At 43.5% G+C, this 27,977-nt stretch overlaps 1 protein-coding gene and 1 pseudogene across 1 annotated transcript in view; both read right to left on the reverse strand.

Moving 5' to 3' along the window:
* The window catches only part of LOC111964034 (astrotactin-2), a 798,238-nt gene that overhangs the window by 37,530 nt on the left and 732,731 nt on the right, over positions 1 to 27,977 (reverse strand). The window lies entirely within an intron of this gene.
* On the reverse strand, positions 1,630 to 26,918 carry LOC111964036 (pappalysin-1-like; annotated as a pseudogene).

Here is a 27,977-nt window from a genome sequence, read left to right on the forward strand (position 1 = left end):
ATCCACTGCAAGAGCTGGGGGAGAGAGGGGGAGAAAAATACATCGTATTTTGGGAATGCTGCTGATTGTAGCATTAGCTGTCCTCAATTTCCCTGATAACAAATGGGGAAAATGACATTACAGACATGATCCGAGAAGCGCTCTCCCCAGTTCCCACCATGTCTGTCGCTTTGAGCCCACGTTTGGGATTTCTGGGATACGGAATCTCCATTCCCTTATGAACGCAGGCTCAACTTTCACTCCTTCTGCATCCCTCAGCTCGTGTCAGGGGCTGTGACTCAGATGAATCATTTGCATCTTTGGGGCTCGACTCAGCGACCATATGATTAGCATGTTTGAGAGTTGACTCAGAAGCCAAATAAAGCAAGATACTGGTTTAGAGTGAATAGTGAGATTTGATGATGTGGGGAAGATACTATCAGCAAGAGAAAAAGGAGGGGAGGGGTGATTTGACAGGAGGATTCATAGGAGGAAGAAGTTCAGGTGTGTTACTGACAGGGTGGGGTTACATTGACAATGTGTGAGAGGTGTGGGAGGTGGGTGGGTTGGTGGGCATGCCTTATAAGGCAGGGTGTGTGGTACACAGTAGCTACTGTATGTGCTGTATGTTCTGGGGTAGGATGGTTAGAATCCAGGCGAGTAAATGTAAATGAATGGGGAAAGTGAGTAAGGAGAAGTACACTGAGATGTGAAGTTTACAGAGGTTTTAGTGATGAATGGAGGACGTGAATGAGGTGGGTACGTTGTTTTGGCCTGGGTGAGACAGAGATGAGAGCCAGTGGGCTACAGTAGGCCCTGAGTTTGTCCAGTCAGTCAGAGAAACAGACAGACAGACATGTGTGGTAATAAATAACCCAGGATATAGTGGTCTGTCACGTTCTGACCTTAGTTCCTTTTTTATGTCTTTATTTTAGTTTGGTCAGAGCGTGAGTTGGGGTGGGCATTCTATGTTGTTTTTCTATGTTTTGTTCTATGGTTATATTTCTATGTGTTTGGCCTAGTATGGTTCCCAATCAGAGGCAGGTGTCAGTCGTTGTCTCTGATTGGGAGCCATATTTAGGTAGCCTGTTTTCCTGTGTCTGTGTTTTCACCATACGGGACTGTTTCGTTTTCGTTTTGTATCATTCACGTTGTTATTTTTGTATTCTTAGTGTTCAGTTATTAAATTGAATATGGACACTTACCACGCTGCGCTTTGGTCCTCCTCTTCTTCCACCCACGACGAGCGTTACATGGTCTTACCTTCTACCAGCTTTCACAGTCTAATGTCAGAATTGGACATTCATCCATGTTTGTCAAACGTCAAATTTTGAAGTTATTGCAAATGTCAAATTTCTAAGTGTTTAAAGTTAAGTTAAGGCATTAACTCCAAATTTTTAAGGTTAGGATTAAGTTCAGGCATTAAATCAAAATTCTTACAGTTAGGCATTAACTCCGAATGGTTAAGGTAAGGGTTAAGGTTTGGGATAGGCTTAAAACAAAAATACACAAAAAAATATATATCGCTGGATTTGAACTTGCAACCTTTGGAATCAGAGGCATATGCTTACACCCATCCGTCATCCCTGTCCACAATGCCCTATCAAAACCAAAACCTACTTGAAGCTAACAGCGCTCACTGTTGCCCCTATTGGCCGGTTTCCACGTCATCTTCTGAAGTCCTCAGACATGGATGGACATTGAATACTGACTTGTATCACGGGTGACCTGGCTGCTTACCTTCGGCCTCGCGGGGGCTCCAGTGTCCAGAGGGGGCGCAGGGTCGGGGGGACGAGGAGTTGGATGCGTACTGCATCAGTACCCGGCCCTCTGTGCATTTATCACACACTGATCCCACTTCTCTAGGAAACCAACAGACAGGCACACCAACCAACTTAGATACAGTTTATATGGAAACACACTCACTTAGATACAGTTTATATGGAAACACACTCAGATACAGTCCAATAAGACTGGCCCTCATTTAAATACAGGCCATATAGACATGCAGATACTACTCACTTAGATACAGTCAAAATAGAGAGGTGTTAATTTAGATGTGATCCAAACAGACAGTCAACCCATTTATCCAAAATATCTCCAGGTCTTTTGCAGAGTGGAGGTCAATGCAAAAATATCCCCATTGTGCTGCCTGCCCCATTCGTCCAGCTAATTTCACCTGTCGTAGAAGTGGCCGGAAATAGGCGGGAACCACTCCAGGGTAATGGCGGCATGCTCTTGCTCCACCACTTGGGGTGCCATGGGCACAGGGGGTGGCTTGGACTCGGGCTGCCACGTCTGGTAGATCAGGTCCAGGTAGCAGTGCATCCGGGCAACTTGGTTGGAGGTGAAAGAGTTCGTACAGTCATCATCTACGTGGAAGAGATCAGATCAGATCAGAAACAGTTTAATATGATGGTTTGTAGATTATGTATTCACGTAAACTAAGTGGGATTTATAATGTATTTTCTTTTAGAGCAGGTTAAAGGTTGAATTAACCAATAGGGCAAGGTTAGGGAAGCCCTAAGAAGTAATGTACATATATATGTACAGTAGATAGAAAAACAGGGCCTGGTATATACAGAGTCTGTAGCAATGTTATTAAGAGAAGAGATATTCTTAAAGTCTCTACAGGTCCATGACCTGAACATACATTAGAATATATCGAGTGTGTTTTTCCAATGCAATGTCCTTGCTACATTCCACACCTGCCAAGGCACACATATGTGACACTCAAGGTCAGCATACTGTATGGTTGGACATTCCTACAGATGTAGTATTTTTATTTGAGACAGTTTGCTACAGCAACAGGAAGTGTGAATTATTATGTGGATAATAGGGGTTGATACATTTCTGAAATTTCAAAGTGGAAATAACAAACTTCAGAATACTTTTAAAACCTCAAATAAACTACAAGTTGTACATTTGCTGCATTGCAGGGAAGTTCTCCTGCAACAGGGTGATCAAATTAAGATCCTACATCTGTTTGTGCTCTGTGTTTATTTCTGATTGAGGGTTATCCCTAGTTACCACAGCCTCAAAGTCGCTATATCGTAAAAAAACATAAAAACAAAAAATTGGTTTTTGGTCTTCATTTAATGTTAGGGGTTAGGCATAAGGTTAACAGTTTGGTTAAGGTTAGTGTTAGGTTCAAAATCAGATTTTAAGAAGAGAAATTGTAGAAATAGGCGAGGTTTAGCAATAATTATGACTTTGTGGCTGTGGTAACTAGTGACAACCCTGAGTGAGGGAGTGCAGCGTGTGATGGGTTTATGGACAATCTGGACATGTTTGTGTGTGTGTGTGTGTGTGTGTGTGTGTGTGTGTGTGTGAGTTTGTTGTGTGCGCGTAATTCTGCATGCGTACATCGTGGTTTTGTGCCTGTTTATCTGTGTCATAAAGTGTGCACTTGTTTGTATGTGTGGTTATGAATGTGTGTGTATGTGCATGAGTATGTGTGCGTGTGTGTGCATGTGTGTGTTTCTGTGCGTGCATGTGTGTGTTTCTGTGCTTGTATGTGAGCAGTGCATCTCACCTGCGTAGCTCATGTAGTTGTTGTACGGTGTGTTTGTGAAGTGGCGACGCCCGCAGGTGTCGTTGCCAGGCTCAGGGTCTCTGCAGTGCTTGTACTTGGGCGTGGGGTTAGTGTCTTCACACAGATCTCCTGTCTCCAACGACGGCTCAGTCTCCAAACATGCATCGTTACACGACTCAATCTCAGAGATCCCCCGGAACACGTGGTACAGCCCGAGACTGTGCCGATCTCATGGATCATGGTGTGGTTGTGACCAAATGTGCCATAGAAGGAGGGTTCAGAACAATTCCACCTACAAATGGAGAGAGCGACACAGACAAACACATTCACACTAGAAAGTACTGGAAGCTGGAGTGGGATTGAGACAATGCATTATTCATCGACCCACACAGCTTCATTATCACCTTCCTCCTGTCAGAGCGGAGGTAGAGAGACTGCAATTACTCCCAATCAACAATGTGAGGCTATTGAGCAGGAGGAGTGTCTGTCTGTCTGTCGTCTGTTGTCTGTCTGTCTGTTCTGTCTGTCTGTCTGTCTGTCTGTCTGTCTGTCTGTCTGTCTGTCTGTCTGTCTGTCTGTCTGTCTGTCTGTCTGTCTGTCTGTCTGTCTGTCTGTCTGTCTGTCTGTCTGTCTGTCTGTCTGTCTGTCTGTTCTGTCTGTCTGTCTGTCTGTCTGTCTGTCTGTCTGTCTGTCTGTCTGTCTGTCTGTCTGTCTGTCTGTCTGTTCTGTCTGTCTGTCTGTCTGTCTGTCTGTCTGTCTGTCTGTCTGTCTGTCTGTCTGTTCTGTTCTGTCTGTCTGTCTGTCTGTCTGTCTGTGTCTGTCTGTCTTGTCTGTCTGTCTGTCTGTCTGTCTGTCTGTCGTCGTCTGTCTGTCTGTCTGTCTGTCTGTCTTTCTGTCTGTCTGTCTGTCTTGTCTGTCTGTCTGTCTGTCTGTCTGTCTGTCTGTCTGTCTGTCTGTTGTCTGTCTGTCTGTCTGTCTGTCTGTCTGTCTGTCTGTCTGTCTGGTCTGTCTGTCTGTCTGTCTGTCTGTCTGTCTGTCTGTCTGTCTGTCTGTCTGTCTGTCTGTCTGTCTGTCTGTCTGTCTGTCTGTCTGTCTGTCTGTCTGTCTGTCTGTCTGTCTGTCTGTCTGTCTGTTGTCTGTCTGTCTGTCTGTCTGTCTGTCTGTCTGTCTGTCTGTCTGTCTGTCTGTCTGTCTGTCTGTCTGTCTGTCTGTCTGTCTGTCTGTCTGTCTGTCTGTCTGTCTGTCTGTCTGTCTGTCTGTCTGTCTGTCTGTCTGTCTGTCTGTCTGTCTGTCTGTCTGTCTGTCTGTCTGTCTGTCTGTCTGTCTGTCTGTCTGTCTGTCTGTCTGTCTGTCTGTCTGTCTGTCTTGTCTGTCTGTCTGTCTGTCTGTACCCAGATGTGTTTAATGCTTCTTTGTCCCACGGCCAAGTAGCGACTCCAGCCAGGTTCTTCATCAGACGAGTTGGCAAAGAAGACGTTCAGGTGAGTGGAGCCATCCAGATTCAGGATCTCTTTCAGCTCCTTTACATCCAAATAGGCTCTGGAGACCAGAGAGATAGACAGAAAGAGAGAGATACTTAAACAATGTACTGTAGTTCCTAGGAATGAGAGCCAGGTCATTTCACATCACAATAGTGCCTGAAAGCAAAGACTTCAGATTTACAATGGGCCCTGGAGAAAAGTTATTTCCTATTTCTGAAGAAGAATTTGAAAAATTCTGACAACAATAGACCCTTAAGAAAAGAGGTAGCTAGATCATTCCGGGAGCTGAGACAGGCTTCAGATCAGATTGAAACAGAATTTAGGTAGGTAGTCTAGAGGCCACCTTGAGCAGGTCTGATTGAGATGTGTTTACCGTGCTTGGCTAATACTATGCAAGAGGTGGACATAGAATATCATATGAGAACACATAATCCACCCCATTAAACTGTCAGTCCCCTTCTCTCTGCCCATGTTAAAAGCCCTTATTCAATAACCAAGCTCTTGGTCTTGGCAAATCCTATTGACAAGATCAGTGAAGTCTTAAAGGAGAGAGTAATATGTTGCAAAGGTGAGTTTCTTCAGTTCACTCTCTGATATATCATCACGAATCAGAATGACAAACATGCAGTAGAACAAGTTGCATTTCATGTTTGAGTTTCTTGTTTGTAAGAATCACAAAATATACACCTTCTATAATGTCTGTTTCTAAACCATGGCATTATAGGCGACCAGCCAAAGAGAAAACCATTTATATCTACAGGAGGAGACGATGGCAGAAAATTATATTTTATGTAATTACATGAACGATTAATTTGAGAGAGCCCTAGCTGCTTCACATGGCTAGTAAAGCAAGTCTGGAACCAACAGGACCCTGAACAGCTTCTACCCCCAAGCCATAAGACTGCTAAATAGTTAGTTAAATAGTTAACCAATACCTATCTGTATTGACCGTTTTTGCACTCTTTTGACTCATCACATATGCTGCTGCAACTGTTTATTATCTATCCTGTTGCCTAGTCACTTCATCTCTACCTGTATGTACATATCTACCTCAATTACCTCGTACCCCTGCGCAACAACTCTGTATTGGTACCCCATGTATATAGGCAAGTTAACATTACTCGTTGTGTATTTATTCCTTGTGTAATTATTTTTCTATTATTTCAAAAAAATTCTCTCCGCATTGTTGGGAAGGACCCATAAGTAAGCATTTTACTGTTACTCTACACCTGTTCTTTAACGAAGCATGTGACAAATTTGATTTGACGTCAATGGACATATTTTACAAAAGATCTGTAGCTACATCTGATTGTGGGTTTCACATATCAATAACTGTACTGTCTACAAGCAATGTAAAAAAACGAGTTCTTCAGGGGCTGGTCAAGTATGTCAGTATTGTTCATTTAAGTACTGTAAGCACTTGAACTGTTTCACAACCCCCTGCTGCTGTTGATCTGGCTCTTCCAGGACCAGCAGGTGAGGAAGGATAAGGATGCTGTGTTGGTTTAGTTCCTGTCACAGGGGCTGGGCCAGGTATGTTCGGAATAAAGGGGTGGCATAGTGGAAAAGTTTTCCATGGCCTATGGGACAGCAGAGGCGCGCACCAGGCCCAGAACTACAGAGAGCACATGATATAATGTCCCTCTCCCTAATAATTTCAGGAATTTCATTATTTCCTCTGAAAATATTTGTCCGGCTTTTTGGCCGCCGTGCATGAGGGGGGAAAAGGATCAGGGGGGTTTAATGGCGAGATGAGTAAGTCAGCAACAGATAAAAGCAGTACTACTGTAGATCAAAACCCATCTGATCTGAGTTCAATTAGGTTTAATGCAATGGCTCCGTTACAACAACACAACACACATCAGATGTGGACTGGATGGACGGATGCAGGCTATGGCCTTGGCCGGCGCACAAACAGCAGGGTTTAGCATGACTGCATAAAAACAGGCCAGGCTGCATGTGTGTCTGTCGGGTTGCATGGATTTGCACTCTTCTGTGTGTATAAATATGTGATCAGCTTTGTAGGAAAGTAATTGACTGCTTGATGTAGTGGGAGGCTGTTGAGAAAGGGGAGAGAGCCGTGGCTGTCTGACATCACTTTAGCCAGTGTCGTCCCTGGGAGTGAGTATGCCAGTCTTGGGCCAGTCATGCGATCGACTTTGTCTCTCTCCCTCTCTAACACGCTCTCTCACTTTCCCTGTCTCTCCCCCTCTCTCTTCTGCGTTCTCCCTCCCTCCGGTTCTTCCTCTCTCCATCCGCCTTCCCTCTCTCCATTCCCTGGCCTCAAGTCCCTTCTCTAAGGATGTCCTGTCTCTGGTATAAACCAAATTAGGACTTGAGGGTCAGTCTCACCCCCCTCAGCGCTCCTCTCCCCTCATCGCTTACCCTTAACCCTTACCCTTCATCCTCTAGCCCTCGCCTCTAGCCCCTCGTCTTGCACTTTCATAAGGGACGAGCCACACGAGGAGACAACATTTTCCATTCATTTGAACACTCCACTTTTCATGCATGCCCTGGGAAGAGAATCTAGATTTTAGAAAGAGACGTTGCGAGAAGACCCTCAGAGAGAAGAGGCGAGAGGAGAAAAAGAAGGAAAGTGTAACTTCACTAAATTCAGACGTCAACGGGCATCTGTTCCGAGGCAGTCCGGGGTGTGATGAGCGCTCAAACTGCTGTGTTAATGCTTGTATATCTGATACATATTAAATGGAGGATTATGACTTCATCCATTTACACCCATATATAATTCATATAAGCCCATAAATGTGCCTCGTATACATATGTCTGGGGCTGCTGAGTGTGAAACGCTGTGGTGAGTTGGCAGCCTCAGCTCTCCTGTCATCGACTCGGTCAACACCACAGATCCTAAAGCCATCATTCATCCCTGCCTTTATTACCACACTCATGCTCTTTTTCTCCATCAATATTTTGTGTTTTTTCACCTTCCAAGGAAGACACAACATACATAAGACCAGGTGTTGACACTCGGATTTCAAAGGTTGGACAGCAGAGCTAGACAACTGGGATTTCCACAGTTAGAGTTACAGTACAGTACTAAGTATATAGGCCGAGCCTAGAAACACATTATATCATTTCCAGTGCTTGTAGTTCTTCTGTTTATACCAACACTCGTAATAGTGTTGGTAGTGTGTCCATACCAACCAATCATGACCTTAAACTTGGGTTTCAGAGGTGGGGGGACAACCTTCAAAATGTGTTGTCATTCTCGGGTAAATTTCAACATGACAGTTTTCCATGTGACTGCCACTGTACGACATTTATGTACCATCTCAACCATGTAAATTATAATCAACTCCTGATTAGTAGTTTTTCCAAATCAAATCAACTATGGTGGTGATAGCAATAACAGTACTTCAACTGTCTTTCCTAACTCTTCAGTTGAGGTAGATGGAAAAGGCCAATCTTAAACTTTTACTCAACACCTCTCCGCCCCAAACCCTGACCCCAATGACCCTATTGACGTCCATCACCCCCCTCTGTGGCCCACCCTCCCTACCTCACCCCACCTCAGCATCCCACCCAGACCGGCTGATGAGATGTGGGGACGAACACACAGAGTGCAGGTGAACTCAGTCCAGGCCGGGGCCAACCAACCAACAGGTGCATTTACAAGGGTGTTACGGCTTTCATGGGAGAGTGCTAACAGCTAGTTTTACGCCCTAGCCACTCCATTAGGGTGAAACCATTAACATGGGCCTGGTTTATGAGCTGCAGGGCTTAGGGTTTAGAAGACAGATTGTAAAGCACCCTACTCAATGGTCCTGGGAGAATACACTCATTGAGAAAGACAGGAGGGGAGTGGGCTGGGGTGTGTGTGTGTGTGTGTGTGTGTGTGTGTGTGTGTGTGTGTGTGTGTGTGTGTGTGTGTGTGTGTGTGTGTGTGTGTTGTGTGGTGTGTGGTGTGTGTGTGGTGTGTGTGTGTGTGTGTGTGTGTGTGTGTGTGTGTGCGTGCGTGACCATTAACCTGCCACTGTGCCAGGGAGAGAGACAGTGACATGCAGAGAGGCCAAGCGTGAACAAATTGTTCTTCATCCCTGACGAAGCTGGGCCAGAGGCGTGACGGCCTCCTTTCTCACCCTGTGTAGATCCTGTGCAACAGGTATGTCAGTAAATCTAGATAGAACCATTTACGTGGAAGGAAAGAAATGTCTATAGGATGTAGCATATTGAGATTGTGTGTTGTACATGTGGAATTCAACTGAGTTGAGATCGAATGTCTCTTTTTAGTGTTTCAAACACAAACATCCGCTTATTTTTCTGAGAGCTGTCAGTGTTCAGACCATGTTTTCCTCTTACTCTCTGCAAAGGATACTTACTGTTGTTTTACCTCAGAAATTCACATACCATTAAGCACAGTACCAGACATAAGTAAGAATGTCATCCCATGAAAAATATTGGCATAACCGTAAAACAGCATAACAACAAAGGCCTGTGAAAACAATGAAAAATATTTGCTTCGGCGAGAGGGGAGTGTTAAGTATTATCGCTGGTATTTGCAGAGGAACCTCTGTCTGTGGACTGCAGAGAAGAGTAGCTAGCGCAAGCGGCCTACCACAGTCCCCTGCTAGCCAGATTCCTAAACACAATAAGTGGTAACAGGCATGAGGGCTACAAAAATAAACGCAGGACCTCACAGCCATTGTTCCCTTGCGTATGTGGCGCGCTGTTCATCCAGAATTCCACAATTAACGAGGAATGTTGAATAATGTTTGTAGTGTGGCCCTCCACATACCACAATCAAACCAAAATAAGCAAGCACTTTGGGAGCTTCTCTTTATCAACTTAAGAATTCTCTCTCTCTCTCTTACTTAATTTCTCTCAATCTCTCTTATCCCCCCTTTCAACAGCCCATCTTTCAAACGTCTGCAGGGATATTTGAATGGTAGGGACTGTAAGCGTGTGCCAAAAGCTGATTTCTAAGAGAAGCTATCTTGGCTGATTGTTGATGAATGACTTTGTAATGATGACTGAAACGGAGGGGAGAGAAGAGATAGCAAGCCCACCTGCTTTTGCTTTCTGATGTCGCCTCACACAAAGTTGTTTAGCAGCCGTTTTAAATACAGAGAGAGTGCCAGCGAGACAGTGCTTCCAGGCCTGAGCAATGAGAATGATAGAAAACAGCCTAGTGCCTTGATTCTGGCTACATCAGAAAGACACAAATAATCCCCACAATAACCCTATTTGGAGCTTTTTTCAACCCCCTCTCTTTAGCATGACGGCGTCCAAAAACATTTACGAGCATCTGACATTGGTCGATTTTTTTTCCAGGCAGCGAGAGAACTTCAAGACCACAAGGACCCCCTACAACTGCCACAAAATGTCTCCGGCCTCTGTGTTTGAGTGTCACGCCTGCCAAGAAAAATCCAATCCTTTACTACTGGAGCCCCTCAAGGTCCATGACAAAAAGCAGTTCCAGAGTGAACCAGAGACTGTTTTTCTCAATGCTGCTCAATCATCCTCTGTGGTACAGAGTAGGAATCCTGCAGATACTGGCAGGTACTAGATCAGTGGAGGCCTCCGCATCTCCTCCCAGTAACCCTATCAAACTGTTCCTCGCCACAAGCCTGCAGTAATCAAACTTCAAAATGATTTTCGGAGGTAAAACAAAATCCTATGATTTTTCTGTAACATTCTTGCAGAGGCTAAAAGAGAAGAGCAGTAACAGTGCAGAGAAGTGTCTCCCCCCCTTCCAAGGGAGATGTACTTCCCCTGCAAAAATGTATCTTGGGTGTTTCCTGGATAGAGTAGTACTATGTTGAAATGAGTCCCTACTGCTGCTAGCAAAATGATGCTGGTCACTCTCCTCTGACCTCTAATTACCCATGCTGGTCTTTCTAGAGTGTCATTGTTTCCAATCTCACTTGTTTCCAATCAATCTAGCTTAATTAGGGCAGCAGAGGATAGACGGAGAGGTGCGAGGGAGAGAAAAGAAGTTGAAAAATGAAGAGAGAAAAAATCCATCTGGGCTCTCCCGGGGTCGCTACAGTGTGTTTCGTTGGTTTGGCCCCCCCAAGTGTAGGATGCGGATTGAGTCTGTCTTAAAGCCAGATTGGACTCGCGGCCCCAGAGGACACCCTGCTGGGCCACACACACCGCCGGGGGTAGAGTTACACTCTGCTCACAGAAGGCCAGCCAGGAGACAGTGGAACTGACAGACTGTGTATCAAAACCTCACATCAGTGTCCTGACTGACTGTGTAATGAGAAGATGTGTGAGTCACTGCAGACAGTCACTCCAGACAGTGTGTATGTATGACAACATCAAGGACAATGGATCATAGCAGTGAAAAATAACAGTGTTGGTGAGGGTAGCATGCACATAATGCCATGTCAGGTACATATATATACAGTGGGGAGAACAAGTATTTGATACACTGCCGATTTTGCAGGTTTTCCTACTTACAAAGCATGTAGAGGTCTGTAATTTTTATCATAGGTACACTTCAACTGTGAGAGACAGAATCTAAAACAAAAATCCAGAAAATCACATTGTATAATTTTTAAGTAATTAATTAGCATTTTATTGCATGACATAAGTATTTGATCACCTACCAACCAGTAAGAATTCCGGCTCTCACAGACTGTTAGTTCTTTTAGAAGCCCCTCCTGTTCTCCACTCATTTACCCTGTATTAACTGCCACCTGTTTTGAACTCGTACCTTATAAAAGACCACCTGCTCCACACACTCAATTAAAATCAGACCCAACCTCTCCACATGCCAAGACCAGAGAGCTTGTAAGGACATCAAGGGATAAAATTGTAGACCTGCACAAGGCTGGGATGGGCTACAGGACAATAGGCACGCCAGCTTTGGTGAGAAGGAAACAATCTGTTGCGCATGATATAGAAAATGGAAGATTGTCAAGATGACGGTCAATCACCTCTCGGTCTGGGGCTCCATGGAAGATTCTCACCACGTGGGGCATAATTGATCATGAGGAAGGTGAGGGATCAGCCAAGAATTAACACGGCAGGACCTGTCAATGACCTGAAAGAGAGCTGGGACCACAGTCTCAAAGAAAACCATTAGTAACAACTAACGCCGGTCATGATTAAAATCCTGCAGCGCACGCAAGGGTCCCCCTGCTCAAGCCAGCGCATGACCAGGCCGTCTGAAGTTTGCCATGACCATCATGGATGATCCAGAGGAGGAATGGGAGAAGGTCATGTGGTCTGATGAGACAAAAATAGAGCTTTTTGGTCTAAACTCCACTGCGCCGTGTTTGGAGGAAGAAGAAGGATGAGTAACAACCCATGAACACATCCCAACCGTGAGCATGGAGGTGGAAACATCATTCTTTGGGGATGCTTTTCTGCAAAGGGGACGGACGACTGCACCGTATTGAGGGGAGGATGGATGGGGCCATGTATCGCGAGGATCTTGGCCAACAACCTCCTTCCTCAGTAAAGAGCATTGAAGATGGGTCGTGGCTGGGTCTTCCAGCATGACAACGACCACGAAACACACACCAGGGCAACTAAGGAGTGGCTCGTAAGAAGCATATCAAGGTCCTGGAGTGGCCTAGCCAGTCTCCAGACCTGAACCCAATAGAAAATCTTTGGAGGGAGCTGAAAGTCTGTATTGCCCAGCGACAACCCCTAAACCTGAAGGATCTGGAGAAGGTCTGTATGGAGGAGTGGGCCAAAATCCCTGCTGCAGTGTGTGCAAACCTGGTCAAGAACTACAGGAAACGTATGATCTCTGTAATTGCAAACAAAGGTTTCTGTACCAAATATTAAGTTCTGCTTTTCGGATGTATCAAATACTTATGTCATGCAATAAAATGCAAATGAATTACTTAAAAATCATACAATTAGATTTTCTGGATTTTTGTTTTAGATTCCGTCTCTCACAGTTGAAGTGTACCTATGATAAAAATTACAGACCTCTACATGCTTCGTAAGTAGGAAAACCTGCAAAATCGTCAGTGTATCAAATACTTGTTCTCCTCACTGTATATAGTACTTGATAGTACTTACGATTGAGCAATCAGACACAAAACTGTTGACTAGACCCTGAAAAACGGGCAAATCCTAACTTGAAGATCAAATGTACAGTACATACAAATCTCCTTTTGACATCATTTCATAGTTTGCGAGAAACCTTGACTCCAACTTTGGAGCCAGGCTATATCTTTGTTTAGGACTCATCAAGCAGCGACAAAGAGAAAGACAAAGACAGAGAGCTGACCTGTGTGGAGAGGAGCGGTTGAAGCAGGTCTTGGTCACATCCGTCACATTGGGGTTACAGCAGTCTCCGTTGTCATAGAAGAAGTTGTCCCAATTACACTCTGGGTCGCACACCCCGTTGCCCTGCTTGGACTGAGGGCAGTGGCTGCGGTGCCTAATACAGTCGCCCGCGTCTAAACCCGTCAGCGTGTGGTTGCACTCTGGGTCGCACGCCTCGTCACCCACTTTGCTGATGTCACAGTTGGCCAGGACCAGACGGTGGCGCAGCGAGGAGTTAGTGACATTGTGGACGCTCAGCTCCCAAGTGATGTTGTAGACGGCGAAGGCGTTGTTAAGTTGCTGGTGCTGCAGGTGGATCTGACGAGGCGTGACGGTGGGCCGGCGCCGAGCGTCATCCCACACGTTGACCACACGGTAACGCACCGTCTTGGACTTCCGGAAGGTCCAGGTGCGGTTGTAGTTGGTCACCACTTCCACGTTGTCGCAGACAGTTTGACCACAGGGCGGGGGTTCCAGGGTAGTGTCCAGAGACCCTCCAGTTCCACCTCCTCCTACCCCTACTCCAGCCTGCCCCACCCTGCTGCTACCCTCCTCTGGCTGCGGGAAGCTCCCATCCTTCACCGTCAGCCACTTCCGGGCAGGGTGTTCAAAGGTCTCCCTGATCACCAGCTGAGGTGCATCTTGAGGATTTTCGTGACCCTGCATGTCCCTGATTATCTGCCTCTGTCCCCGGGCCTCCCTCCACAGACTTACCCTCTCCACAGTCCCCCGGTAGTTATGGTTCAGAGCATTCCCGCCCACCATCAGCACCTTGCACTTTTTGGTCAGATGGCTGAAGACGTTGCCCGACTGTTCACGGCTGACGCCCACCTGGGCGCCGTTGACGTAGAGCTTCATGTAGAGGCCGTCGTAGGTGACTGCCAGGTGGGCCCAGGTGCTGGGCAGGTAGCGGGCGTTGGAGTGGACGGAGGTGACCTTGTGGGCACGGTCCGTCTTCAGGGAGAAGAAGAAGCGTGGGTCACGGTTACCCTGCTCGCTGACCGCCCGGATGCCCAGCAGCCAACCCCGGTCGCTGGAGGCGTAGAAACACTTATCGTACAGACCTGGGAGAGAGCAGAGAGAGAGGGACAGTCAGTTAACATTAGATAGAGAGACAAAGAGAGATATGGTAAGACAAATAGAGGAACAGAGGAGAGAAAAAGAGAGAAAGAAGCTTTGACTTTCAGAAAGGTCCTTACTACATCAGCAAAGATACACCTTCATTTAATTTAAAGAGAACAACACTCAATCAAGATAGAAAGAGAGCGAGAAACAGCGAGGGTGTTAGATAATTCACTGATCACCTCTAGTACAGCAGAAAGAGAGCAGAGCTCAACACTACAGCAGTCAGTGGTGGAGTGGTGAGTAAAAGTAAAGATACCTTAAAACTTCTTGAGAATACAGGGGGTGCTATTTTCCCATTAGCATAATTTGCTCTACAGATTAAACTGCCTCTTATTCAATTATTGCTCTTACTATATGCATATAAATAATACCATTGGAAAGAAAACAATCTCTAGTTTCTAAAACCGTTTCAATTTTGTCTCTGAGTGATACACAAGTCATTTGACAGCACTTTCCCTGACCAAGAAGTAGAATGCAAGAAGTCTATGCTCGCTTCAACGCTCTGCCTATATATGGTCATGACCCCTATGACCAGAAACACACTTCATTCGCCTTCCTCTGGGTGTCAAGAGGACGTCAGAGGAGAAATTATTTGTTTATCTGGTACTGACGTGAAATAAGACCTATTTCTTTGGCGTGACCGACAACTTCCGGTTTTCTGATTCGCACGAGTTGGAGCTGCGATTGTGTACTGTTTTGCTGGCGTTATGGATGAAAACTATCTCCGTGTCGAATTTTGTTTGATACATGTGACCATATCATCGTAATGTATGTTTTTTCAATATAGTTTAATCAGATTATTTGAATTTTTCCGGGAGTTTTGCGGTGTTCCGTTGTCTGATTTTATTTACGTTTGAGAGATCCGTGCCACTCGACCAGTACCTGTGCTAAATGGAGTGGGAAAGGAACAATTCTGAACGGAACCAACGACTCATCTTGACAAAGGACACTGATCAACATTCTGATGAAAGATCAGCCATAGTAAGACCCAATTTACGATGTTATATCATATCTGTTGTGCATGTGAACTGGCCGTGGGCGCCTAGCCGAATCTGCCTGGTATAGCTATGCTAATTTAGCGCTACATTTTGTTTTCGTTATAAAACATTTAATAAATCTGAAATATTGTTTGGATTCACCAGATGTTGGGCTTTCAATATCTGTACGCTGTGTATTTTTCTGAAATGTTTTAAGATGAGTAATTCGTTATATGACGTTGGTCTCTGTAATTGTTCTGGCTGGGTCAGCACTATTTCAGATTGCAGCTGCAATGTAGAACTGTGATTTATTCCTGAAAAATGCACATTTTTCCCCCAAAAAACTATGCTATACCATAAATATGTTATCAGACTGTCATCTTATGAAGTTGTTTCTTGGTTAGTGGCTATATATATTTTTATTTAGTCGAATTAGTGATAGCTACTGACGCAGGAAAAAACTGTTGGGAGTAAAAAAATGGTGTCCTTTGCTAACGTGGTTAGCTAATAGATTTACATATTGTGTCTTCCCTGTAAAACATTTTAAAAATCTGAAATGGTGGCTTTATTCACAAGATCTGTATCTTTCATCTGGTGTCTTGGACTTGTGATTTAATGATATTTAGATGCTACAATTTACTTGTGACGCTATGCTAGCTATGCTACTCAGTGGGGGGGGGGGGGTGGGGGGTGCTCCCGGATCAGGGTTTGTGACTCGTGAAAGGTTAATAGAAAATGACTCAAGTAAAAGTGAAAGTCACCCAGAAAAATACTACTAGAGTAAAAAGCTAAAAGTATCTGTTTTTAAATGTACTTAAGTGTAGTGGTGGAAAAAGTACTCAACTGTCATACTTGAGTAAAAGCACAACGTAAAAGTAAATGCCATACATCAAATGTCATATATTAAGCAAACCAGAAGGCATGATTTTCTTGTTTTTATTTTATTTGCAGACAGACAGGGGCACACTCATACACTCAGACATCATTTACAAACTCAGTATTTGTGTTTAGTGAGTCCGCAGGTTAGAGTCGGTAGGGATGACAACTCGTTATATTGATAGTTGTGTGAATTGGACCATATTGCTGTCCTGCCTGAACATTTGAAATGTAATGAGGACTTTTGGGTATCAGGGAAAATGTAGAGGAGTAAAAAGTACATATTTATATAAGGAATGCAGTGGAGTAAAAATGAAAGTTGTAAAATATTGAAATAGTAAAGTATAGATACCCCCCAAAATTACTTAAGTATTACTTCAAATTGTTTTTAGTTAGTTACTTTACACCACTATCATTTGTATTCTTAGTTATTAACATTTCAAGTTTAGTCTCAGGGGCCTCACAGCTGTGGCCCCACCCCAGAGCTAGTTTTTCAGGCTGTCTCATGAACAACATCAACCTAGGAGGTCTGCTTCGAGTCACCCATAGCCAACTGTTAATGTGAATTTTTAACAGTAAAATGTATACGCTGTACTGTAGAGTTTATGTCTTGTAATTCATCCAACAAAATGTCAAATGCATCTGTGTGTCATGTAATCACATCCTCTCATTCTTCAGATGTAGGCCAGACGTTAACAATATGATACAGATTATGTAGTAGATGTACTGACACGATACATTTGAAGATAGCATTGACATAATGTCCTGGAAATTGGGTTAAGGTGCATGCAGTATTTAGCTTGGGGAGACCCTTAGAAACTCTTACAAGAAAGATTTTATGAGCATTGAGGCCATTTCAACATTTCGGGGGAGCCAGAAAAGGTAGTTTTCTGCAAAAGCCTTGTTATGCTAGAGGCACCAAAACAACTTTCTCCTGTTGCACTTGGAAAGCATGTCAGCTTCAGCATGGTAATGTGCCTTCACTTTTGATCTCTAAATGCTAAATGTTTGTGTGTTTAGTGTGTGTGTGTGTCCTTACAAAAGAAACACGTCAAATTTGCAGTTTCACATGTAAGAAAACTCCAACTGTGAAAATATCACTTTCACATGTGGAATTGCAGATTCAAATGTGAGGTTGAAATAATGTATTCTCCTCACATGTGATAAGATGGAACAGTGGACAGAATACATTTTTGGGGGGCAGGTTAATGGATCACATTCAAATGGCGACATAGTTCTGCTGTATGAAGGTCACTGCCTGTTAAAGGGACAATCCTTAGTTGCTACATTCATTTTTGGACTTATAAATTAATGATATGTACCTATTGATTCTTAAAGAATATATTGTATAAATGCGTCATGAGCTTAGTTTAACTGTTGTACGCCAATGTTTGTAAACAAATTGTAAATGTAAGCAACTATTGTATAGACAAAAAAAAATGTCAACCTATCATTTTGATGTCATGGATGTCGGTCCTTGCATCTATAGCGTAGTCTACGGATTTGAGAATGATTGAATTTCTCCAGACCCATCCCTCAGCTTTTTACTGAAACTGTGGCGGGGAAACAATTTGTTCATGTTTAAGTTAAGGATTGCCACTTTAAGCACCTTTAATAGAGTAATAGTTTTATTATATGGTGCAATCCTCTAGTGAATGAGTTACTTTTGTGCCCTTAATATCAAGCAAAACTTCTGAAGTCGACAACAAAGTTCTTAGTATTGTAAACAAAAAGAATGATATTGAAAGCAAAACATAAACCCAAAAGTAAAAATAGCCAAACAAAATATTGAAAGGAAATAACTTCCAAATGTGAGAACAAATGAATTATAAATGGATAAGAAAAATATATACTCTGAAAATGTTTTTATAATAATGCAATTTTCCCTGTCTTTCGTTACGTTACCCCTTTTGCTGCCTTTTTTCCAGTTGCAAAATTTGGTATGATAAAATTCCAGCAACATACCACCCTACATCCCACTACTGGTTTGTCTCTGAAGCTAAGCAGGGTTGGTCCTGGTCTATCCCTGCATGGTAGACCAGATGTACCTGGAAGTGGTGAAAAAATCTATGAATGTGAAATTTCATGTGTCCAAAAACCACATCTGACTCATGTGAACATTAAAAATCCCATCAGATTTTTAAATTTTTTAAAATGTACCCCTTTTCGTGATATTCATTTGGTCGTTACAGTCTTGTCCCATCGCTGCAACTCCCGTACGGACTCGGGAGAGGCGAAGTTCGAGAGCCATGCGTCCTTCCGAAACACAACCCTGCCAAGCCGCACTGCTTCTTAACACACTGCTTGCATAACCCGGAAGCCAGCCGTACCAATGTGTCGGAGGAAACACTATACAACTGGCGATCGTGTCAGCGTGCTAAGCCCGGCCCGCCACAGGAGTCGCTAGAGCGCGATGAGACAAGGACATCCCAGCCGGCCAAACCCTCCCCTAACCCGGATGATGCTGGGCCAATCATGCAATGCAGTGCCTTAGACCGCAACGCCACTCAGAAGGCCCCATCTGAATTGTTCACGTAATTTGTTCACACGTGTCCGAAAACCCATTATTTTTTTCACATGGATGTGTGTACGTGTGTGTACAGTACGTGTGTGAACACAATGTGTGTATGCCTATGCACATTCACTCTGATATGCCTAATACCTAGCAGAGCTTCTCAAGCATGAGGAAGTACATTACATGTGCTCACAAATCATTTTTGCGGAGAAGTGGGATCCATCCCTGGCAGGGGCATATGTTTCTCACATGTACAAACACTGGGGGAAGCAGTACTCTGAATCCTGCGAGGGGCCCTGTGGAAGTCAGTGCCGTTTAAGATGAGGTAGGACACATTTTTTTTCATGAGTATGGCCTTATTTTTACAACAGCATATTGGATGACTCTCATTCATATTCCATTCGCCCAGTTCTCTATATATGTCTCTATTGCTTCTCCTTCCTTTTGGAAGAAATTAAATCAACTACTCACCACATTTTATATAATGCAGTGCTAGCTAGCTGTAGCTTATGCTTTCAGTACTAGATTAATTCTCTGATCCTTTGGTTGGGTGGACAACATGTCAGTTCATGCTGCAAGAGCTCTGATAGGCTGGAGGACGTCCTCCGGAAGTTGTCATAATTAATGTGTAAGTCTATGGAAGGGGGTGAGAACCATGAGCCTCCTAGGTTTTGTATTGAAGTCAACGTACCCAGAGGGGGATGGAAGCTAGCTGTCCTCTGGCTACACCAGGGTGCTACCCTACAGTGTGCTGTTAAGGCTACTGTAGGCCTTATTGGCAAAATAGTGTGTGTTAATCAATTATTTAGTTGCGTGATTATATTTAGTGTAGTTGAACTAAAAATGATAACTTTTTTAATGTTTTACAACTTACATTTTTATGAAATTCACTGAGGAGGATGGTCCTCCCCTTCCTCCTCTGAGGAGCCTCCACTGCCATCCACATAATGAAGTAAAGAGATCTGAGACGATTTAAGGTCTTTTTAAACCAATGTGAACCAAGTAGGAGTGTCTACCAATACAATCCAATGCAACCCAATGCAATCCACAGTATTCACACGGGAATGGGTTGTATGGGTTACCTTCAGACGAGTCCCGGGGCACTAGTGGGAGTCATAGAGCAAAACGGAGAACACCATCGTGTTCGTGAGAGGCCTCCCTTTCCATAGACTGGTCATGCAGGCCAAACCGTTTGGAAGCTACAGACATTTTCGAAGAACAATTTTGTGGATGTCTCATGGTCTGACTGTAACGGTAGTCTAAGTCGTCCTCCTCATCGGACGAGGAGAGGCGAGAAGGATCGGAGGACCAATTTGCAGAGTGGTAAGTTTCCATTGTAATTTAATGAACACGAAAACAATACACGATACAAAACAATAAACGAACATACCGTAACAGTCCCGTGTGGCGAAACACTAACACAGGAACAAACACCCACAAACCACACGTGAAACCCCGGCTGCCTAAGTATGATTCTCAATCAGGGACAACGATTGACAGCTGCCTCTGATTGAGAATCATACCAGGCCGAACACAAAAAACCCAACATAGAAAACACACATAGACAACCCACCCCAACTCACGCCCTGACCATACTAAATACATACAAAATAAGGGGAATCAGGTCAGGAACGTGACACTGACAAACACTGCTGTGGCTCGGCCACCTTCCACCAGAAGACCAACATAGGCGGATGCGGTGGATTGAGACGCAGCCCATGCAAAAAAATGTATCTGATATCTCTAGCTTAAACTGGCAGATTTTGATAGGGATTTTTTTATGATCTTACTTAGATTGACGCACCAGTGCTTCAATAGACTCTTAAGGATTTTTCACATGTTTTTCATCAGCTGTACATACATACAGTAAGAGTCTGGGGGATATTCTAATTCCAAAGCCATTCAAAGAGCATGGTGGGGTTCAACGTCAAGGTCAGCCGTATTGAATGTGACGTCCTTACTGTTTCCACTACAGTGGAAGGAAAAAAAAACATCTGTCAGCTAGCGCACTCAAGGCTAAAAGGTGTTCTGAAATGTGTGTAAGGCTCCTAGTGTAAACAGCTGTCATAATTCTGCCAACCTCAATTCATCTAATATAGTACACTTTTCCAGACCCAACCTGCTCTGTGGTTGGATGGGGCACATAACACACACAAACACACACACACACACACACACACACACACACACACTGACGCTACGGCTAAAAGCCATTCGTGTCAGGTTCAAAGTCAACCTTGCTTGAACTTGCGATTTGTCTTCCCCCAAAGCAAACACACTCAGATACAGAAAAAAGAGAGAGAAAATGTCAGAGAAATCTGATGAAAAGCAGGGAGAAAGGGAACAATGGCCTTTGCGTGTGCTTTTGAAATGTTTGGGCTCTGAAAGTCGGGGAAAGGGACTTTGTGTACGGACACAGTGAAGTGAGCGTCACACTGGGTAATTGACATGTTGGAAATTTCCACTGATACTTTAGACTCTAAACACAATAGACATCCCACAGGTGAAAACCCTTTAACCACCAGAAAAATTACAGTCAATTACAAGTCAATTACATTTTGCTCTATAACTAACTTGAGACATCTTTCAACAATGTAATTAACTTGAAACCTTTTCATTACGTTTAATGATTAAAAAGAGAATGCAAATGATCTCTTATGTGCCAAAACTATACAGTAACAGACAGCTTGGGGAAAATACCATGGTAATTTCACAGCATTTTCCAGCCTTATATTACCTCAACAGAAACCCCAAACCTCATCCTTAAGTTTCCTACTACAGTCTGAAATCAAGAGATGAGCGACTACATGTAGCCCTTTGCTGTATGTCCTGTGGCTTTCCTCTAACGTATTATAAAACTGTAAATCTAGAGTGAATATTAAAGTTTAATACTCAACTATCTCATTAACCAAAGTGTTTTTATGTAATCTTAGATGGTATATGTCATTAGTTATATATGATCTAACATCTAAAACCTTCATAGCACTTAAGTGCCTCTCTGCTTTGTTATCAAATTATGCATCTGCCAACATGGGCATTTATTGTTTTACAGCTGGTCATGGAAGAGAAACTCTGATCCACTGTCTTGCTATGTATTTCCCTTCCTCTGATGTGAGACAGGCCTCCATGACCTAAATAAAAGGGCAAAGAAGTCAGAAGTAAAGTTCATCTCACATTAGGACACGGAACATGACATGCTAATGTGTGACATGAACTGCCATGAGGATGTAAAGTACATGGTAGCATTCAGTCAAGTTGAACTGTAATTTAAGGGTCCCCTTCCTCATTAAAGACCATATTTGAGTAACTTTCAAAAGCGGGACAAATTGTTACAACATGTCAACATGTCACAATAGGGAGAAGACAACGTTACAGATTCTTTCACTGGAGGGTTAGCCCGAAGAGGCTAAGCTAAAGCAACAGCACTCATCCTCCTTTGTAAAATGAAAGGCTGCTCGGTGACAGGTGGTGGTGGAGCGTTTGCGTGTATTTGAAAGAGTGCCCAAATCAAATCGGCTAGCCAGTGGAGTCGTAACACTGAGCTATTCCATTATTGCTACCCTGGGATCCTGAGTAAAAAGAATGCTTCCTTTTTTGATGGTCCTTTCTACTTCCTGTGTGCGCATGCTCATTTTGTCAACGCTGTTCATGGTCCTGAATCGTGTTTCTCTGCTGGAGTCATTCTCCTGCAGTTCCATCGACCAAATCTGCATTACAAATGACGTGTGTGTGTGTGTGTGTGTGTGTGTGTGTGTGTGTGTGTGCTGTCTCTTATACACATCTAGATGTGTATAAGAGACAGCATCTCCTCATGTCAGTAGGCAGTGAGTTCTCCTGGCAAGTGCCCATCCCATAAATGCCTCTCTGTGTCTCAGAGCAAATGTTACATACTAGCTACCACAAACAAACAGGCATTACTAAATACATTGCATTCTGTAAACACTTCAGCAATGGTGGGCCCTACACATGCCAGCAATGCAACATACGTACATGGTGGGCCCCGAGGCTTGGAACTCTTGCTTGCTGTGTAAGTGGTTTAGACTAGGACTTGAGTATTCCACTAGCCCTTGTTTTAGGCCACAGAGTCAATAAATCAAAGCAAATTAAATTGTATTTGTCATATGTGCCAAATACAACAGGTGTAGACCTTACCGTGAAATGCTTACTTACAAGCCCTTAACAAACAATGTAGAGTTTTTTTTAAAGTAAGTAAGACCAGAAAGTAAGACCAGAAAGGAACCACAGATGTATGTTTATCAAACAGGAGTTATCCCTGGTCCTCAAGCCGTCACTTTGTTGGCACTCAGAGGTCTCACTGTGTGGGCTTTACTGTAAACAATAAGTAAATACCACAGAACTGTGATGTACTACTCATCTCCCCTCACTTATGAAACGGCGAGATGACAAGCTCAATAAAAAAACAACAGCAGTGTCGTGATAAAAAGCGGGGCAAAAACAACAACAAGGCTGAAACAGCTGTAGAAAACAAGCCAGGCCTGGGTCAAAACAACAGGATGCTTTAGGCCTGGGATTGTTGGGAGGTCTCAATTGGATTTAAAAGATTAGGCATCACAACATTTGCTCGATAGGGCATTTCTTATTTTCCTTCAAAAGCACATTTTTCCAACCACACTGATCTTAATGTGACGAGAGCAAACAATAAAATTGAATGTATAAATGGGTAATACACATGACATCCCCTGAGCAGACTGCATGTCCCGGTTGGGCTAAGACATTTATCTGAGTCACAGAGCTCTCAATAGATTCCCTGAAGAGTTGAAATGCCTAGAGTGAATTTAATAAGGGGCTGGCTTAGGCAGCCCCCACCACCAGGCCAAACCTAGTACACACATACTGTATACACACACACACATACACACACACAATAAACGTGCACATATGCATGCGCGCCCACACACACATACACAGGGATGGACCAGGAGTATTAGTATTTTATTAGGACCCCCATTAGGTGTTACCAAGGCAGCAGCTACTCTTCCTGGGGCTCAAACAGAGATAAAACATTACATCAAACAAAACATTGTGCATTATACACATTTGCATTGCTCCATTATTACATTACAATACTATATTACATTGCTAAGAATAGTGTGAGTGTGTATTTTAGAGTGTGTGAGGTGTTCTTTTATCTATTTTTTTAATTTTTCTGCTTGCTTGAGTTAGCTGAGGTGAAAGCGAGTTCCACGTAGTCATGGCTCTATAAAGTACCATGCATTTCCTAGCCTCTGTTCTGGACTTGGGGACTGTGGAGAGACCTCTGGTATCTTGTTTGGTATGTATGAGTGTCTGAGCTGTGTGTTAACTGAATAAAAAGACAGTTTGATACTTTAATACGTCAATACCTCTCAAAAAGACCAGTAGTGATGCAGTCAATCTCTCCTCTACTTTGAGCCAGATGAGATTGATTTGCATGTTGTTGATATTAACTGTCCTCGTAGGCCTTCATTTAAGGGCCAAAAGTGCTGCTCTGTTCTGGGCCAACTGTAATTTCTGTGTGTGTGTGTGTGTGTGCTGTCTCTTATACACATCTAGATGTGTATAAGAGACAGGTGTGTGTGTGTGTGTGTGTGTGTGTGTGTGTGAGTAAAACCTTTTGGAGATCCCTTCTCAATGGTAAGTGCCTCACAAGGGGTAGCAGACAGTAGTATGCATCTGCACACATGCAATCAGTTGTGTTTGCAACGCTCCCTGTTGGCAGCCAATGGGATCGAATCGCATACACATATACATCAGAAGCAGTGGCACAGACACTGAAATCTATAAACATTATATACATTGGAAGAAATGCCGTCTAAGACTTGGCATTGTGGATTTCAGAATGACATGACTGTAACCAGTACGGTGTCTGCTCTAGACTGACTTTTTATTCGGTTGTGCGTGGATGAAGCAGGTTACTGTCTCCCTCCCATCCCTTTACAAAGCTAAAGCCAGTCTTTAGACTGTACTGCTAAGACCACCCAATCCAACAGTCGGTTTCATTTTTTATTAACGTTAGAGTCACCTAATGTTATGCGCAAATGTCGAGGTTTGAGGAATCCCAGACGCAGCTAATAGCGCGTCCCTCCGCGCAATGGGGAAAACCCTGGAACTCTATTCCTGTCTCGTAACCTCAGCAGCCAATCCAGAAGTGTCGATTTGGGAGGCACTTTGGATTGCGGCACGGACGGTGCCCTAGACACATCAGAATAAAAATGGATCTCTCTAGCTCTCTCCTTTTGCCTGCTGTGACGTGCCCACCGATTCAAAGTTTTGAGCATTACATCATAGTTTAAAATAGCCAGACGCCTCATAAAAAATACAATTTCTACGCACGATGACATCACCTGTCAATCAAGTGATGCGGAATAAATGGGAATATCAAACAACCTTGAAATAAGCCAAAATGGTGATAGACCACCCAATATTTGAGTAATTTTGCTCATGAGAGTTTAAATGAGCAATATTTCGAAAAATATACCAGGTTATTTATATTTATATAAAATGCATTCATTAAGACCGAAAATATTAGCTGAATGAACATACCCAAGTAGGCTAATGCGTGCGTCTACACAAAATCTCTCAAAGGCTATTGCACTTTTTAAGGTATTACATCACATTACATTGGCGTGGGTCAGTTGTGAGATGAACTCACTCTCAAACTCAGTTACGAATGCATGATGTTTTACTGTGACAACCGTGCATGATTTGAGCTAAAACAACATGCATGATAAAATAATAGCCTACACAGCCAAATATGGGTCATGACATTCAATTGGTTTATTAACATATATTAGCCTACTTTACTTCTTAATGTGTACGAGGTAATAAAATATACGTATTTCACACTTAACTTTGAAATGTTGTTGAATTTTAAGGCGCATAGACCAGTAAAATCATTCTGATAATTCAGTAATTTGTGAACTGAGACAGTTGTTTAGGCTACCTGCAATCACCGTAGGAGATCGTTGACCTCCCTCTGGTTTGATCCACATCTCCAGAGTAAAATTCCCTCTCGGTATCTCCACGCCCGGTTTAAGCCGAAGTTGGTCTCCCCTGCCGGTAAAATAAACAGCTTTCACCCGACTTGGAGAGTTCTCCTCCGCCTGAGAGGAGCGCCGACGCTGGCGAGGCACCCGTCGTTCCATGCCGGGCAAGGAGCGTTTGCCCCGCGGCAGACGTGTGGCACAAGCCCCTGGGAAGGTGGCTCTCGCCTCCCTGATACGCACCAAGTCCCTTTTGGATCTCCCCTTTCTCCGGACAGTCCCGCACTCTGATCCAAAACATAAGATGAGTATCACCAGGCAAGGCAGCCAGGGAAAAGTCCAAAGTTTCATTTTCAGGAGAAGGGGTGATAAAAATATATAAAGAGCAACGAATAGATATAAATTCGATAAGTATAAAAATCGTAGGTCCACAATGCTCCTCTATAAAATCTTCCCGAGTTTCTCTTTCTGTTTTTTTTTCTTTACAGCTGCTTGTCAAACCGTAGAATCAGTCTAAATAAACCCATGAAGCGATACTGTAATATCCCCCTTATTGGCTAATGTTAAGCCACGACCCCCTTTCCTTGCCCGCGTTTAAGCAAAAGTAAGACTCTTCTGGAGAGATTCAAGGGACACAGGAATATTTGATTCGTGCAGGTGTTCTACTGTGCCTTTTCAATGGGTCTCATTAAGCCAAAGGGATGACTAATAAGTAATCAATCAGAGGGATCCGGTTGATCATGCCCCCCATCACTCCTTGGATTGTATGAGTTAGCTTAGTCGCAGAAACCCACAGTTGTCTGCCAAACGCTTATTACATCTTTTTGTTTCCTTATCTCACCAGTAAAGTAAAACAGTATGCAAAATGCCACATATTACATTCTAAATAAAAGTCATAATAAACCGACCTGTCATTATTTTATTAAAGAAAAAATAAACATTCCTTGACTTGCTTTTTGATATTCAAAAGTTGAAATGCACAAAATTATCTTGTAAGGCGAGAGAGAGCTGCAAAAGTAATAAGCATCGCGATCCTCATTCATTTGCCTGAAGCAGAGAGACACTTGGAGAGAGAGCCAGCACTGGGCGTCCGCTTTAAAGCAATTTCTGAAGTCTTTTTAAGAGCGTGGAAATCATGTTTCGAACGTTCCGGGCTTTTTGTTTTTAGCCGAAGTAGGAAGTCAGACCGGTACTCACTGGCGGCAATTCCATTTCTCCGTGGGACACAGTGATGGGACGCTGTTTACGGAGTTTGGAAAGCGTATGTGTATCCCTCTAGCGGCTACAATTTTACCTAAATCTGAGACAAAACAGACGTAGACTGGAAAGTGACAGGCCATCCAGCAGTTCCCTTGTTGCGGTTGGATCACATTCCTATACGATTTCCTATTTAAAATACATGAACCCAATGTTGATTGTCATGTCTTATTAGCTATTAAATGGTCAGCAGTAATCAATACAATTGTGTAACTAACCAGGATTGGAAAATATAGAGAGTAGGTTAGGCCAGGGGGCGGAAGTCAGATTTTGCAATACACAGCAAAGGCATAAAAAACCTTACACCCAGAATTCCATTTTAATATCCCACTTGTAGCCTACAGTAACCTGTCTGTGGTACAATATTGTGCATCGCTAAAACAAAGCTGTTGATGTTCAGCACTCCCACCAGCAAAACTGCATTGTAATGTGTCCCTAGTTGGAAATATAAATTCTCATCACATAAGTTGACAGAAATGTAATGCTTTACAGCACCCTTTCATGGCTTTCCCCAGAGACAGTCAGGAATATGAATGTTTCCCCTTTTGTCCCCCTGTGGGTTCTTTGGTATAAATGTATGCTTGGAGAGCTGGACATTTCCACCTACCATAAAGTAAGAGGGAACAAACATTACATATTTGCCTAGCCCAAGCCATATTGTGTTGCGACTTTGTCGTGGCAGGATGGCCACATATTTCCATTTGTGCCTTAGGAAGGGGAAATGACATATGGTAAGGGTAAGAGAGAGCACAACTCTGGGAGAAGGTTTCAAGTGGACCACTAAGTGTTAAGTAGAAACCTCAGCCAAAGAAGAGGGATAATGTTCTACTTTTCCAACCCCCATACAGTAGATACACCCATTCTTCTAAGTTCTGGCTGTCTAGTGACCTCTACTGACCTCATAAATACAGTCTTGTTCTGTGTTGGTCTGGGTCTTGGCCTGCAACACCTAGTCTATCTCTCGGTCAAGTCCCACAAGATTGGCACTTACATTCCACT

This window comes from Salvelinus sp. IW2-2015, linkage group LG5 (assembly GCF_002910315.2).
Source record: "Salvelinus sp. IW2-2015 linkage group LG5, ASM291031v2, whole genome shotgun sequence".
NCBI classification, from domain to species: domain Eukaryota; kingdom Metazoa; phylum Chordata; class Actinopteri; order Salmoniformes; family Salmonidae; genus Salvelinus; species Salvelinus sp. IW2-2015.